Source organism: Ursus arctos, unplaced genomic scaffold (assembly GCF_023065955.2).
Source record: "Ursus arctos isolate Adak ecotype North America unplaced genomic scaffold, UrsArc2.0 scaffold_19, whole genome shotgun sequence".
NCBI lineage: Eukaryota > Metazoa > Chordata > Mammalia > Carnivora > Ursidae > Ursus > Ursus arctos.
In genome coordinates this window covers 42,542,695-42,560,379 of record NW_026622863.1, presented here as the reverse complement: position 1 = coordinate 42,560,379, position 17,685 = coordinate 42,542,695, and the positions used below count along the sequence as shown (strand labels likewise).

Genomic DNA, 17,685 nt, shown 5'->3' with positions numbered 1-17,685 from the left:
TAAAAAAATCTTAAAAAAAAAAATCTAAATGTGAGACCTGAAACCATAAAAATCCTAGGAAAGAGCACAGGCAGTATTATCTCTGACATTGGCCACAGCAACTTTTTTCTATATGGGTCCCCCATGGCAAGAGAAACAAAAACAAAAATAAACCACTGGGACCTCGTCAAAATAAAAGCTTCTGCACAGCAAAGGAATCAATCAACAAAACTAAAAGGAATGGGAGAAGATATCTGCAAATGACATATCCAATAAAAGGTTAGCATCCAAAATATATAAAGAACTTATACACTTCAACAGCCAAAAACAAATAATCCAAGTAAAAAAAAATGGGCAGAAGAAATGAATGAACATTTCTCTAAAAACATACAGATGGCCAACAGACACAGGAAAAAAAAGGGCTCATTATCACTTATCGTCAGGAAAATGCAAACCAAAACTACGGTATCACCTCACATTTGTTGGAATGGCTAAAATCAACAACACAAGAAACAACAGGTGTTGGTGAGGATGAGAAGAAAAAGAACTGCCATGCACTACTGGTGGGAATGCAAACTGGTGCAGCCACTGTGGACAACAGTATGGAGGTTCCTCAAAAAATTAAAAACAGAACTACCTTATGATCCAGCAATCACACTCCTGGGTGTTTACCCAAAGAATGCAGAAACAGTAATTTGAAGGGATACATGCACCTCAATGTTTATAGTAGCATTGTTTATAATAGCCAAGATATGGAAGCAGCCTATATATCCATCGATAAGTGAATGAATAAAGAAGAGGTGATATATATGTGTGTATATGTATACACACACACACACACACACACACACACAGAGAATGGAATATTATTCAACCACAAAAAAGAATTAAATCTTGCCTTTTGCAATGACATGGATGGAGCTAGAGTATAATGCTAAGTGAAATAAGTACTGTATGATTTCATTCTTAAAGAAACAAAACAAATGAGCAAAGGGGAACAAAAGGGAGAAAGAGACAAACCAAGAAATAGGCTCTTAACTATAGAAAACTGACGGCTACCAAAGGAGAAGCTGCTGGGGTTACTGGGTGAAACAGGTGATGCAGATTAAGGAGTGCACTTATTTTGATGAGGACCAGTTGATTAAAACAAAAACTTTAAAAATAATTAAAATAGAAATATCACATGATCCAATAATTCCAAAGGAAATGAGAACAGTAATTTGAAAAGATATATGCACCCCTATGTTTATTTCAGCACTACTTACCAAGATATGAAGGCAACCTAGTGCCCATCAACAAATGAATGGGTAAGGAAGATTATATATATATATATATATATAAAATGGAATATCATGCAGTCATACAAACGATGAGATTGTGGCATTTGCAATAACCTCAATGGAACTAGGGATTATTACGCTAAGTGAAATAAGTCAGAGTGAGAAAGCCAAATAATGTATGATTTCAGTGAGTGAAATCTAAAAAAAATAAACAAAAAGCATAATCAGACATATATAGTGCGAGAACATACTGATGGCTGACAGAGGTGAGGGAAGTGGAGAGTTGGGCAAAGTAGGTGAAGAGGAGTGGAAGATACGAGTAAGTCATGTGACTAAAAAGCACAACATAAGGAATAAAGCTAATGATACTGTAATAATGATGCATCAGGACAAATGGTAACTCCACTTGTGAACACAGCATAATATATAAAGTTGTCATATTACTATGTTGTACACCTGAAACTGATGCAACGCAGAATGTCAATATATACAAATTAAAAAAAACTGGAAACCCACATGTCCCTCAAAAGTGAATAAACAAACTTTGCCATTTCCCCACAACGGAACACAACTCAGGAATAAATAGAAAGTACTGATACATGGAATAGTATGGATAAATCTCAAATATATTTTACTAAATGAAAAAAGCCAGACCAGAAAGGCTATGTATTTTTATTCAACTTATATAATATTCTGGAAAAGGGAAAATTGCAAAAGGCATAGAAAAGAGGTCACTGGTTGTCATAAGGGACAATATGAGGAAAAAATTTTAAGGTTTTATTTATTTATTTATTTATTTATTTATTTATTTATTTGTGTTTGTTTTAGAGAGCACGAGCAGAGGGAGGAGCAGAGGGAAAAGGAGAGGCAGAGAATCTCAACCTGACTCTGCACTGAGCACAGAGCCCCACGCAGGGCTTGATCTCATGACCCTGAGATCATGACCTGAGCTTCCAGCTCAGGTTTTTGGTTTTGCCAAGAGCTGGACGCTTAATTGAGCCACCCAGGTGTCCCCAGGATGAGGAAATTTGAGGGTATAATGGGACTGTTCTATATTATGACTATGACAGCAAATGGTGCATCAGATTTCCTGAAGAACACCAATAAATATTGAATAAAACAACCTTCCAAAAGAATGTCAAGCTTAAAAGAGAGTAGATCCAGAGTCCACAATAAGGGAGCATGGAAAATTCTTTTGAGTTTTGTTATAAAAAGTAATAGAGAAATGGAACCATATCAAGAGGAAAATATGTGTGTTAAGAGATTTTTTTTCTGTTTGTTTATCCATTTAAGATGGGAGAAATTACATTTGTGTGGACGAAAATGATTATAACAAATACAGACAAGTTGATGTTTCAAGAGAATAACAGAGAACATTGCTCCAACAATGTCCCTAAAAAGATGAGAAAGAAGTGAGTGGCATTTAGTACAAAAGTGGAGGTACTGGCCTTTAAAGTTTATCTATCATAATAGGAAAAGAGGCCCAATGACTATACAGTAGGAAGACAGATGAGGCAGAAGCTTGTAGAAGTTTCTCCTATGATTACTTCCGTTACCTTAGTGAAATCAGCTCAAGGCAATCATCTTAGAGTCAGGCAAGAGAAATTAGAAGTCATGTTTATGCAAGTGACAACTTAGCCCTGAAGTAAAATAAAAATTCATAGACATAGAAAAAGGAACTAATAAATCCCAAATCATAGTAGAGAACTGTGATATTTTAAAATAATAAGAAATAACATATTTGGTCTTTGTTCCTGATTTCTGGCACAAAGCTGCTAAAACTCTTGGAATTCCCTGAGTGATAAAGGTAAATGGAGGATAGGGAGTTAAGATGGCGGATGAGTAGGGGGTCCCCTTTTTCAGCTGGTCCCCTGAGTTGAGCTGGATAGGTACCAGACCATCCTGAAAATCCACAGAATCAGACTGAGACGGAGGAAGATACATCTGGATCTCTACAAATGAACATCTCCAGCACTGAGTATTGAGGTACGAAGCAGGGAGCCGTGAATCCGTGGATAGATATCGGAAGATAAATGGAAGGGGGAGGGAGCCGCTGTGCTTGGGCGCTGGGAAGCAGAAGCCACCTGCACTGGGGAGGGGGCCGGATTTGCGGACGGGCACCCGCGAGAAAGCAGACTGAGACTGTGAGCCTGGGAATGCTCCCACGTCCAAACTGAAAACCGGAGCTCTGGAGTACTCACTAGAATCTGACTGAGACTGGGAGCTCGGGAGTGCACACGGACCACACTGAAACAGAGTTCAGGAGTGCGCGGGGCGGGGGGGGGGGGGCGGATGGTGGCTGGCAGTGTTAGAAACACAAAGGACAGAGAAGTGCCAGCCCTGGAAGTGAGGGCTGGGATGCCAGCTGTGGGGTGCACAACCCGGGACGCTGCAGGGTTTTTAGCAGCACCAACAGAAACAGAGTTAGAGAGGACAGAAGAGCTCAGTGGAGAGCGGACTGCTATCTCTCTGTTCTGAGACAGAGGCTAGGATTCAGCCACTGCTGCTCTCTCAGAAGAGCCACAGAAAACCGCCAGGCAAAGCCGCCAGAGAACAAAACCCAGAAATACCAGCTCACATTGTGCCAATCCCCATCCACCCTTTACAGGGGACAGGGAGACTCTACCCAAACAGGGTTGCCTGAATATCAGTGCGTAGGCCCTTCCACGAGAAGGAGGCTGAAAAATCAAGTAGCCCACGTCCCTAAGGTCCCTATAAAACAAGAGCACACTGCCTGGGTCCTGATCAATAATTTGGGCTCTGGGCAACCCTGCAACCTCTCCTCATCAGAATGACGAGGAGGAGAAATCCCCCACAACAAAGAAAAGACAATGAGTCTGTGGTCTCTGCCACAGAACTGTTGGATATGGATATAACCAAATTATCAGAAATGGAGTTCAGAGTAACAATGGTCAAGATGATGTGCAGACTTGAAAAAAGTATTAACGAAATGTTAATGAGAATATAGAATCTCTAAGGGCGGAAATGAAAGCGAATCTGGCAGAAATTAAAAATGTTATGACTCATATGTAGTCAAAACTAGACGCTCTGACGGCCAGGGTAAATAAGGCAGAAGAACGGATTAGTGAATTGGAGGATGGGATGGTAGAAGAGAAAGCTAAAACAGAAACTTGGGTCAAAAAAATCCAATCTCAAGAATGTAGGTCACCGGAGATTACTGACTCAATGAAACATTCCAATGTCAGAATCATCGGCATCCCCGAGGGGGTGGAGAAAGAGGTCTAGAAGAGATATTTGAACAAATTGTAGATGAAAACTTCCCTAATCTAGCAAAAGAAACAAACATTCATGTCCAAGAGGCAAAGAGGACCCCTCCCAAATTCAACCACGACAAACCTACACCACGTCACCTCATAGTGCAATTCATATATATTAGATCCACGGATACAGTACTAAAAGTGGCCAGGGCGAAGAAATTTCTCACATACAAAGGCAAAAATATTAGGATTATGTCAGGCCTATCACCACAGACCTGGAATGAGGGAAAGGGTTGCGGGGAGGGGGGGCATTTTTAAAGCTCTTTCAGAGAAAAACAAGCAGCCAAGGATCCTTTATCCAGCAAGGCTGTCATTCAGAATTGATGGAGAGATAAGGACCTTCCAAAATCGCCGGACACTGACCAATTTTGTAACCACAAAACCAGCATTAGGGAGATATTAAGGGGGGTTCTACAAAAGAAAAAAGGCCCCAAGAGTGATACAGAACAGAAAGTTACAATCTATAGAAACAAAGACTTTACATGACATCATTAAAATCACATCTCTCAATAATCACTCTCAATGTGAATGGCCTAAATTCTCCCATAAAACGCCACAGGGTTGCAGATTGCATAGAAAGGCATGACCCATCTATTTGCTGTCTACAAGAGCCTCATCTTGAACCTCAAGATATATCCAGACTATTGAAAACCATTTTTCATGCCAATAGACCTCAAAAGAAAGCTGGGGTAGCAATTCTTGTATCAGACAGAGTGGATTTTAAACTAAAGACTATAGTTAGAGATACAGAAGGACACTATATTATTCTTAAAGGAAGTATACAACAAGTGGATATGACAATTATAAATATCTATGCCCCCAACAGGGGAGCAGCGGGACACACAAGCCAACTCTTAACCACAATAAAGAGATATATAGATTAAAAATACGTTAATAGTAGGGGAACTCAATACGCCACTATCAGCAATAGAAAGATCACCTAAGCAGAAAATCAACAACGAAACAAGAGCTTTGAATGCCATACTAGACCAGATGGACCTCATAAATATATATAGGACACTCCACCCCAGAACAACAGAATACTCATTCTTTTCGAATGCACGTGGAACGTTCTCCGGAATAGATCATACGCTGGGTCACAAAACAGGTCTCAACCAATACCAAAAGACTGAGATTATTCCCTGCATATTCTCAGACCACAATGCTTTGAAATTGAATTCAATCACAAGGAAAAATTTGGAAGAAACTCAAACACTTGGAAACGAAGAACCATCCTGCTCAAGAATGACTGGATAAAACAGGAAATTAAAAATCAATTTAAACAATTTATGGAGACCAACGAGAATGAAAACACAATGGTCCAAAACATATAGGACACTGCAAAGGCAGTCCTAAGGGGGAAAAACATAGCCATTCAAGCCTCACTCAAAAGAATAGAAAAATCTAAAATGCAATTTTTATATTCTCACCCCAAGAAGCTGGAACAGCAACAGAGGGACAGGCCTAATCCACGCACGTGGACGCAGCTGATCAAGATTAGAGCAGAGATCAATGAATTAGAAACCAGGAGCACAGTAGAGCACATCAACAGAACTAGAAGCTGGTTCTTTAAAACAATAAATAAGATCGATAAGCCACTGGCCAGACTTATTCAAAAGAATAGAGAAAGGACCCAAATTAATAAAATTATGAATGAAAAGGGAGAGGTCACAACCAACACCAATGAAATAGGAAGGATCATTAGAAACTTTTATCAACAGCTTTATGCCAATAAATTAAACAACCTGGAAGAAATGGATGCCTTCCTGGAAACCTATAAACTACCAAGACTGAAACAGGAAGAAATTGATTTTTTAAACAGACCAATTAATTATGAGGAGATGGAAGCAGTGATTAAAAACCTTCCAAAAACCAAGACTCCAGGGCCTGATGGATTCCCCAGGGAATTCTACCAAACAGTCAAGGAAGAAATAATACCTATTCTCCTGAAGCTGTTTCAAAAAATAGAAACAGAAGGAAAACTACCAAACTCATTCCATGAGGCCAGTATTACCTTGATCCCCAAATCAGGGAAAGACCGCATCAAAAAGGAGAATTACAGACCGATAGCCCTGATGAATATGGATGCCAAAATTCTCAACAATCCTAGCTAATAGGAACCAACACTACATTAAAAGGATTATCCATCATGACCAAGTGGGAGTCATCCCTGGGATGCAAGGGTGGTTCAACATTCGCAAATCTATCAGTGTGATAGATCTAATTAACAAGAAAAGAGTCAAGAACCACATGATCCTCTCGGGGCGCCCGGGTGGCTCAGTCGTTAAGCACCTGCCTTTGTCTCAGGGCGTGATCCCGGTGTTCTGGGATCGAGCCCCACATAGGGCTCCTCTGCTGGAAGCCTGCTTCTTCCTCTCCCACTCCCCTTGCTTGTGTTCCCTCTGTCGTTGGCAGTCTCTATCTCTGTCAAATAAATACATAAAATCTAAAAAAAAAAAAAAAAAGAGAAGAACCATATGATCCTCTCAATAGATGCAAAAAAAACATTTGACAAAATACAGCATTCTTTCCTGATTAAAACATTTCAGAGTGTAGGGATAGAGGGTACATTCCTCAATCTCATAAAAACCATCTATGAAAAGCCTACAACAAATATCATTCTCAATGGGGAAAGCTGGAAGCCTTTCCCTTATGATCAGGAACACGACAAGGATGCCCACTCTCGCCATTATTATTCAACATTGTACTAAAAGTCCTTGCAACAGCAATCAGACAACAAAAAGGGATCAAAGGTAATCAAATTGGCAAAGAAGAAGTCAAACTGTCTCTCTTCGCAGACAACATGATACTCTATATGGAGAACTCAAAAGAATCCACTCCCAAACTATTAGAAGTTATAGAGCAATTCAGTAATGGGGCGGGATACAAAATCAATGCTCAGAAATCAGTTGCATTTCTATACACGAACAACGTGACTGAAGAAAGAGAAATCAGGGCATCCATTCCATTTAAAATAGCACCAAAAATCATAGGTTATCTCGGAATTAACTTATCCAGAGACGTAAAGGATCTATATTCTAGAAACTACAAATCACTGTTGAAAGACATCGAAGAAGACACAAAAAGATGGAAAAAAATTCCATGCTCATGGATCGGAAGAATTAACATAGTTAAAATGTCCATGCTACACAGCAATCTACACTTTCAATGCTATCCCAATCAAAATACCGAGGACATTTTTCAAAGTCCTGGAACAAACAGCCCTTACATTTGTGTAGAACCAGAAAAGGCCCTGAATCACCAAGGAACTGTTGAAAAGGAAAAACAAAGTTGGGGGCATCACATTGCCGGATTTCAAGCTGTACTACAAAGTTGTGATCACAAAGACAGCATGGTACTGGCACAAAAACAGACACATAGACCAATGGAACAGAATAGAGAACCCAGAAATGGATCCTCAGCTCTTTGGGCAACTAATCTTTGACAAAGCAGGAAAAAACATCCGGTGGAAAAAAGACGGTCTCTTCAATAAATGGTGCTGGGAAAATTGGACAGCTACATGCAAAAGAATGAAACTTGACCGACCACTCTCTCACACCATACACAAAGATAAACTCCAAAAGGATGAAAGACCTCTATGTGAGACAGGAATCCGTCAAAATCCTAGAGGAGAACATAGGCAGGAACCTCTATGACATCGGCCAAAGCAAACTTTTTCATGACACATCTCTAAAGCAAGAGAAACAAAAGATAAAATGAACTTGTGGGACTTCATCAAGATAAAAAGCTTCTGCACAGCCAAGGAAACAGTCACAAAAACTAAGAGGCAGCCCACGGAACGGGAGAATATATTTGCAATGATACTACAGATAAAAGACTGGTATCCAAGATCTACAAAGAACTTCTCAAACTCAACACACAAGAAACAAATAAACAAATCATAAAATGGGCAGGTGATATGAACAGACACTTTTCCAATGATGACATACAAATGGCTAACAGACACATGAAAGAATGTTCAAAATCATTAGCCATCAGGGAAATTCAAATCAAAACCACACTAAGATACCACCTTATGCCAGTTAGAATGGCAAAAATAGACAAGGCAGGAAACAACAAATGTTGGAGAGGATGTGGAGAAAGGGGATCCCTCCTACATTGTTGGTGGGAATGCAAGTTGGTACAGCCACTCTGGAAAATAGGTGGAGGTCCCTTAAAAAGTTAAAAATTGAGCTACCCTAGGATCCAGCCATTGCACTACTGGGTATTTACCCCAAAGATACAGACGTAGTGAAGAGAAGGGTCATATGCACCCCAATGTTCATAGCAGCATTGTCCACAACAGCTAAATTTTGGAAGGAGCCGAGATTCCCTTCAACAGATGATTGGATGAAGAAGATGTGGTCCATACATACAATGGAATATTACTCAGCTATCAAAAAGAACGATTTCTCAACATTTGCTGCAACATGGACGGGACTGGAGGAGGTAATGCTAAGCAAAATAAGCCAAGCAGAGAAAGACAATTATCATACGGTTTCACTCATTTATGGAACATAAGAAGTAGGAAGATCAGTAGGAGAAGAAAGGGAAGAAGAAAGGGGGCGTAAACAGAATGGGGAATGAAGCATGAGAGAGTACGGGCTCTGGGAAACAAACTGAGGGCTTCAAGAGGGGGGGAATGGGATAGGCTGGTGAGGGGTAGTAAGGAGGGCACGTATTGCATGGTGCACTGGGTGTTATTCGCAAGTAATGAATCATGGAACTTTACATCAAAAACTAGGGATGTACTGTATGGTGACTAACATAATATAATAAAAAAATTAAAAAAATAAAAGTGGAAAAAGTGAGAAAAAAAAATAAAGGTAAATGGAATGTCTTCTGTTACTCATAACAAGTCCCTTTCAACCACAGCTGAGTTCATGCTAAGGAAGTGACTTTTGGAAAGCCCTTAAGGATCGTGGGCTGGATGCCAGGGGAACCAACCATGTGATCATCAGGTTGGAAATTTCAGCCCCATCTCCCCACCTCTGGAGGGCAGAGATGCTGGATACTGAATACATTACTAATGGCCCTTATTTCATCAATCATGCCTACATAATGAAGCCTCCATGCAAAACCCCAACTGGGGTTCAGAGAGCTTCTGGATTAGTGAACACATCAAAGTGATGGGAGGGTGGTATACAAAGAGACAGCATGGAATCTCTACACCCCTTTTCCATACCTTGCTAGAGTGTAAGTCCTGACAGGTTTTTGTTTTTGTTTTTAATGTGAGTGCCTGACTTAAGCTTTGATTGCCGAGGCATCCACTTCAAAGAGGCATCCATTTCAAAGATGACTATCTCAAACATATTACAAGCCACAGCAGATAAAGAGCCATGCTGCCTCCCCCCACTGAGACTCTTCTGTTTTAGAGATCTTGGTTGATGTCAGTTAACTAACCATTTAGACCACTTGTTTTCTCTTTGCCACCCTTTAAGTTCTTGCTTTTATTCTAAATTCAATAATAAAGAGCCCAGAAACTGTCATCCTCAACAGAAGCAGAACCCTCGGCCTGTGTACTCTCTCTACCCATGACATCACTGTGTGGCCCAGGGTATGCTGTGTAATTTCCAGGTCCTCTAAGTCATAAATCTTTACTTTTTCAAAGTTTCCTGATGGTTATTGCTAAAGGGCATCTTGCAATCATAATAAGAGCCACAAGAGCTGGTCCAGCCACAACGTTAGTGGTTACTGATAAGCCGAGACCAGCACAAAAACACTTGCCCTGTGCATCTCTTCCATTTGGCTGTTCCTGAGTTGTATATTTTGTAATAAACTGGTAAGTGTTTCTCTTAAGTTCTCTTCCCCATTCTAGCACATTATTAAACCTGAGGAAGGTGTTATGGGAACCTCTGATTTATAAACAGTCATGGGTACAGATGACAACCTGGGACTTACAACTGGCCTCTGAGGTAAGAGGCAGTCTGTGGGACTGAGTCCTTAATCAGTGGGGTCTGTGCTAACTCTGGAAACATAGTGTCAAAATTAAGTTGAATTATAGGACATCCTGCTGGTGTCTACCAAGAACTGGAGAACTGCATGGTGTGGGAAAATCCACACATTTGGTGTCAGAAGTGTTGTATGAGTAAAAGGAAGTAGTTTTTTCTTTTCCTTTTTAGGGCAGTAGTATAAACAGACTGAGAAGAAATATGTAGTGAGAAGACTGGAACATAATTAACAAGAGGAGAAAAAAAACTAATAGCATCTTATTAAAATTAAAAATTGTAAAAACAGAGGAGGGGGAGTTAAGATGGCGGAGGAAAGGGGGACCCCTTTTTCATCCGGTCCCCTGAGTCGAGTTGGATAGGTACCAGACCACCCTGAACATCCACGGAATCAGCCTGAGATGCAGGAAGATACATCTGTATCTCTACAAATGAAATCTCCAGCGATGAGTATTGAGGTACGAGGCGGGAAAGCCGTGAAACCGCACACAGATATCGGAAGATAAACGGAAGGGGGAGGGAGCCGCTGCATTCAGGCTTCAGGAAGCGGTAGCCACATGCAGGGGAGAGCGGACGGACTCGCAGACCGGCACCCGCGAGAGAGCAGACTGAAACCGTGAGCCGGGGAACGTGCACCACCAGACTGAAATGGAGCTCCGGTGTGCTCAATGGAACCAGACTGAGACCGGGAGCTCCGGGAGCGTGCGGGGGCGACTGGCGGCTGGCGGTGTTAGAAACGCAAAGGATAGAGATGCGCCAGGCTGGAAGTGAGGGCTGGGATGCCGGGTGTGGGGCGCACATCCGGGATGCTGCGGGGTTGAGCAATACCAACAGAAACAGAGTTAAAGTGGCCAGAATATCAGTGGAGAACGGGCCGCGATCCCTCTGTTCTGAGACAGAGGCTGAGATTCGACCACTGCTGCTCTGACTCTCAGAAGAGGCACAGCAAACCGCCAGGGTAAGCCGCCAGAGAACAAAAGCCTGGAAAGACCGGTTCACAGTGTACCCATCCCCATCCTCCCTCGCAGGGGACACGGAGACTCTACCCAAACAGGGTTGCCTGAGTATCGGCGTGGCAGGCCCTTCCCTCAGAAGGCAGGCTGAAAAATCAAGAAGCCCACATTTCTAAAATCCCTATAAAACAAGGGTGCACGGCCTGGGTCCCAGTCAATAATTTGGGCTCTGGACAACCCTGCAACCTCTTCTCATCAGAATGATGAGAAGGAGAAATCCCCCCCAGCAAGGAAAAGACAATGAGTCTGTGGCCTCTGCCACACGACTAATGGATATGGATATAACCAAATTATCAGAAATGGAATTCAGAGTAACGATGGTCAAGATGATGTGTAGACTTGAAAAAAGTATTAAAGAAATGTTAATGAGAATATAGAATCTCTAAGGGTGGAAATGAGAGTGAACCTGGCAGAAATTAAAAATTCTATGAGCCAAATGCAGGCAAAACTAGAGGCTCTGACGGCCAGGGTAAATGAGGCAGAAAAAAGTATCAGTGAAGTGGAGGATGGGTTAGTAGAAGAAAAAGCTAAAATAGAATCTGGACTCAAAAAAATCCACGCTCAGGAATGTAGGTTATGGGAGATTACTGACTCAATGAAACGTTCCAATGTAAGAAACATCGGCATCCCCGAGGGGGTGGAGAAAAACAGAGGTCTAGAAGAGATATTTGAACAAATTGTAGCTGAAAACTTCCCTAATCTAGCAAGGGAAACAAACATCCGTGTCCAAGAGGCAGAGAGGACCCCTCCCAAGCTCAACCACAACAAACCTACACCACGTCACGTCATAGTGCAATTCGCAAACACTAGATCCAAGTATTGAAAGTGTCCAGGGGCGCCTGGGTGGCACAGCGGTTAAGCTTCTGCCTTCGGCTCAGGGCGTGATCCTGGCGTTATGGGATCGAGCCCCACATCAGGCTCCTCCGCTATGAGCCTGCTTCTTCCTCTCCCACTCCCCCTGCTTGTGTTCCCTCTCTCGCTGGCTGTCTCTATCTCTGTCGAATAAATAAATAAAACCTTTAAAAAAAAAAAAAAAAAAAAGAAAGTGTCCAGGGCAAAGAAATTTCTCACGTACCAAGTCAAAGGTATCAGAATAACGTCAAACCTGTCTACACAGACCTGGAATGAGAGAAAGGGTTGGGGGGACATTTTTTAAGTGCTTTCAGAGAAAAACATGCAGCCAAGGATCCTTTATCCAGCAAGGCTGTCATTCAGAATTGATGGAGAAATAAAGACCTTCCAGAACCACCAGTCATTGACCAATTTCATAACCACGAAACCAGCCCTACAGGAGATATTAAGGAGGGTTCTATAAAAGTAAAAAGACCTCAGAAATTGATTTTTTAAACAGGCCAATTAATAATGAAGAGTTTGAGTCAGTGATAAACAACCTTCCAAATAACAAAACTCCAGGCCCGGACGGTTTTCCTGGGGAATTCTACCAAACATTCAAAAGAAGAAATAATACCTATTCTCCTAAAGCTATTTCAAAAAATAGAAACAGAAGGAAAGCTACCAAACTCATTCTATGAGGCCAATATTACCTTGATCCCCAAACCAGGCAAAGACCCCCTCAAAAAGGAGAATTACAGACCGATTTCCCTAATGAATATGGACGCCAAAATCCTCAACAAGATACTTGCTAATAGAATCCAACAGTACATTAAAAGGATTATCCATCACGATCAAGTGGGATTCATACCTGGGATGCAAGCGTGGTTCATTCACAAATCGATCAGCGTGATACATCATATAAACAAGAAAAGACTCAGGAACCATATGATCCTCTCAATTGATGCCGAAAAAGCATTTGACAAAATACAGCATCCTTTCCTGATTAAAACCCTTCACAGTGTAGGAATAGAAGGTACATTTCTCAATCTCATAAAAGCCATCTATGAAAAGCCTACTGCAAATATTATTTTCAATGGGGAAAAGCTGGAAGCCTTTCCCTTAAGATCAGGAACACGACAAGGATGCCCACTCTTGCCACTATTATTCAACATAGTACTAGAAGTCCTTGCAACAGCAATCAGACAACAAAAAGGGATCAAAGGTATTCAAATCGGCAAAGAAGAAGTCAAACTGTCTCTCTTCGCAGATGACATGATACTCTATATGGAAAACCCAAAAGAAGCCACTCCCAAACTATTAGAAGTTATAGAGCAATTCAGTAACGTGGCGGGATACAAAATCAATGCTCAGAAATCAGTTGCATTTCTGTACACGAATAACGAGAAGGAAGAAAGAGAAATTAAGGAATCCATCCCATTTACAATAGCACCAAAAACCATACATTACCTTGGAATTAACTTAACCAGAGACGTAAAGGACCTTTATTCTAGAAACTATAAATCACTCTTAAAAGACATTGAGGAAGACATAAAAAGATGGAAAGATATTCCATGCTCATGGATCGGAAGAATTAACATAGTTAAAATGTCCATGCTACCCAGAGCAATCTACACTTTCAATGCTATCCCGATCAAAATACCGAGAACGTTTTTCAAAGAACTGGAACAAATAGTCCTTAAATTTGTATGGAACCAGAAAAGACCCCGAATCTCCAAGGAACTGTTGAAAAGGAAAAACAAAGCTGGGGGCATCACAATGCCAGATTTCGAGCTGTACTACAAAGCTGTGATCACAAAGACAGCATGGTACTGGCACAAAAACAGACACATAGACCAATGGAACAGAATAGAGAACCCAGAAATGGACCCTCAGCTCTTTGGGCAACTAATATTTGATAAAGCAGGAAAAAACATCCGGGGGGAAAAAGACAGTCTCTTCAATAAATGGTGCTGGGAAAATTGGACAGCTACATGCAAAAGAATGAAACTTGACCACTCCCTCACACCATACACAAAAATAAACTCCAAATGGATGAAAGACCTCGAGGTGAGACAGGAATCCATCAAAATTCTAGAGGAGAACATAGGCAGCAACCTCTACGACATCGGCCAAAGCAACCTTTTTCATGATACATCCCCAAAGGCAAGAGAAACAAAAGATAAAATGAATTTATGGGACTTCATCAAGATTAAAAGTTTCTGCACAGCCAAGGAAACAGTCAGAAAAACTAAGAGGCAGCCCACGGAATGGGAGAAGATATTTGCAAATGACACTACAGATAAAGGACTGGTATCCAAGATCTACAAAGAACTTCTCAAACTCAATACACGAGAAACAAATAAACAAATCAAAAAATGGGCAGAAGAAATGAACAGACACTTTTCCAATGAAGACATACAAATGGCTAACAGACACATGAAAAAATGTTCAAAATCATTAGCCATCAGGGAAATTCAAATCAAAACCACACTGAGATACCACCTTACGCCAGTTAGAATGGCAAAAATAGACAAGGCAAGAAACAACAATTGTTGGAGAGGATGTGGAGAAAGGGCATCCCTCCTACATTGTTGGTGGGAATGCAAGTTGGTACAGCCACTCTGGAAAACAGTGTGGAGGTCCCTTAAAAAGTTAAAAATTGACCTACCCTATGATCCAGCCATTGCACTACTGGGTGTTTACCCCAAAGATACAGACGTAGTGAAGAGAAGGGCCATATGCACACCAATGTTCATAGCAGCAATGTCCACAATAGCTAAATCGTGGAAGGAGCCGAGATGCCCTTCAACAGATGACTGGATTAAGAAGTTGTGGTCCATATATACAATGGAATATTACTCAGCAATCAGAAAGAACGAGTTCTCAACATTTGCTACAACATGGACGGCACTGGAGGAGATAATGCTAAGTGAAATAAGTCAAGCAGAGAAAGACAACTATCACATGATTTCTCTCATCTATGGAACATAAGAACTAGAATGATCAGTAGGGGAAGAAAGGGATAAAGAAAGGGGGGGTAATCAGAAGGGGGAATGAAACATGAGAGACTATGGACTATGAGAAACAAACTGAGGGCTACAGAGGGGAGGGGGGTGGGGGAATGGGATAGGCCGGTGATGGATAGTAAGGAGGGCACATATTGCATGGTGCACTGGGTGTTATACACAACTAATGAATCATCGAGCCTTACATCAAAAACCGGGGATGTACTGTATGGTGACTAACATAATATAATAAAAAATCATTATTAAGAAAAAAAAAAAGAAAATCTATTTGAGGGTCGCCTGGGTGGCTCAGTTGGTTAAGTGTCCACCTACGGCTCAGGTCATGATCCCAGAGTCCTGGGATCAAGCCTTGCATCAGGCTCTCTGCTCATAGGGGAGTCTGCTTCTCCCTCTCCTGCTGCCCCTGCCCCCAGCTCATGCTCACTGTCTCTCGCTCTATCTCAAATAAATAAATAAAATCTTAAAAAGAAAAGAAAATGTACTTGAGATCCTGTATTAAAAACTCTCTAAAACAAGAATGGCTCTTCTTTAACCTAATTAATTAAGCGTATTTACCAGAAACCTGTAGAAACACATTCAGTAAACATTAGTATTCCCAAGAGTCTGAAAAAGGTAAGCATTGTTTTCAAATTGTGAAATACACAAATACTTAGCTCCTACTGATTACAGTTTTCAAAAACTGGTACAAACTAGAAAAGGAAGAAATCAGACATATATAAAACTCAAAATTATCTACCTAGAAATCCAATATTACCCACTGGAAAATTATTAGATATTTCTGTAAGAGTATTATCAATTTATGGAAATCAACATTTTATTATCCATATGTGTGTGTGTTGTGCATGTCTGTATAAATACCTGTATTAACCATTTAGAAAATATCATACAACAAAATACTCCTATGCATACTATCAATATTTATAAAGTACTGAGAAACTTACTTAACAAGAAATGCAAAAGATGTTTTAAGAAAAAACAACGACATTTTATAGAGGACGTAAAAAGCAGATATAGCTTGTTTAAAGACAGAAGGATTCACAATTGTAAATATGTGAATGGTGAATCAGACTTCTGAAAACACCTTGAAACGCTGGCTAACATGCGACATTTATCTTTTTAAAAATATGCCATGCTTAAAAAAAAAAAAAGTAAAGAAGATCCAAAAGAAGCACAATAAAGTGAGAAACTAGAGGTAAACATGCCCTGAAGACACAGCTACCCTCACAGCATTTGCTGACTTCAATTGCCAGTTTTTATTTATCTTAATGGTTTGATAAAAATCCAAGAGACAAAAAGCCATAGGCCCACAACATGTCAGGGATTAGCACTGAACCTCTTCACAAAAACAGAACTATCCAAGGCTTACAGTTCGGGGCGGGGGGGGGGGGGAATCCATGGGACCTCAAAGGAAATGACAAGAAATATTTCAGTGTTGGCCTAGACTCTCAATGAAAAGGAAGAAAAAAATGATTTACATAGGAGCCCACGTGAATGTAAGAAGCTGCAGAATTAGACCTGTTCTCTACAATTACTGAATGTTGAAAGAGATATATAATATAAATGATTGAAATATATGAAAATGTAAAACATAAAGTCAAAACCATGAGAAAGAAACTAAATAGAAGCACACACACACACACACACACAAAGATAAGATCTAGGGGAGGAAGAAAATATGAAGTTCTTGAAATAAAACAGTATAATCAATTATATTAAAATCTTAAGAAAAAAATCTTAAAAGCAGCCAGAGAGAAAATACAGATTACTTACAAAAGGAACAATAATGAGACAGAAGGCAGACTTCTCAAGAGCACAAAGAAGCCAGAAGACAGTGGAATAATATCTTCAGAGTGCTGAGAAAAAAATAATTGTCAGTATAGAATTCTATACCCAGTTAAGTCATCAAGCAGGAGTGAAAGTGAAACAAAGGTTACTTCACAAAAACAACAAAAATAAAAACAGAGCATTTACTAACAATAGGACTTGCCTAATGTAATCATGACAAATAAAATGATCTCAGGGGGAAGGTAAAATGGAGGAGGAATAGTGTGTAAATAAAAGGATAATCAGGTGAATAAATCTATTAGCAAACACTGTCATTATAAAACAAAAATAATGCTCATTTTGAGGGTTAAAAAGAAAATAAAATTGAAACACCAGACAACATAACTGATGGGAAAGATTAAAGTTAGAGCATTCTAAGACCCTTCATATATCTTTTATGTTGTTCTCGGACAAAGGAGACATTAACTTTAGCCTTTGTTAAGTAAAAACTACAAAACTAACAAACAATAATGATAATGATTAAAGTACCAAAATAGACAGAA

At 40.3% G+C, this 17,685-nt stretch overlaps 1 protein-coding gene across 6 annotated transcripts in view; it reads right to left on the bottom strand.

Moving 5' to 3' along the window:
- The window catches only part of LOC113244778 (zinc finger protein 420), a 56,926-nt gene that overhangs the window by 14,394 nt on the left and 24,847 nt on the right, over window positions 1-17,685 (bottom strand). The window contains exon 1 of one of the 6 annotated variants that reach the window (XM_044378847.3): window positions 17,129-17,213. The exons of the other annotated variants lie outside the window; for them this stretch is intronic. The gene's annotated coding sequence lies outside the window, so the exon portion shown is untranslated. Of the gene's footprint in view, window positions 1-17,128; window positions 17,214-17,685 lie in introns of those variants that run through there. 6 annotated transcript variants of the gene reach the window in all.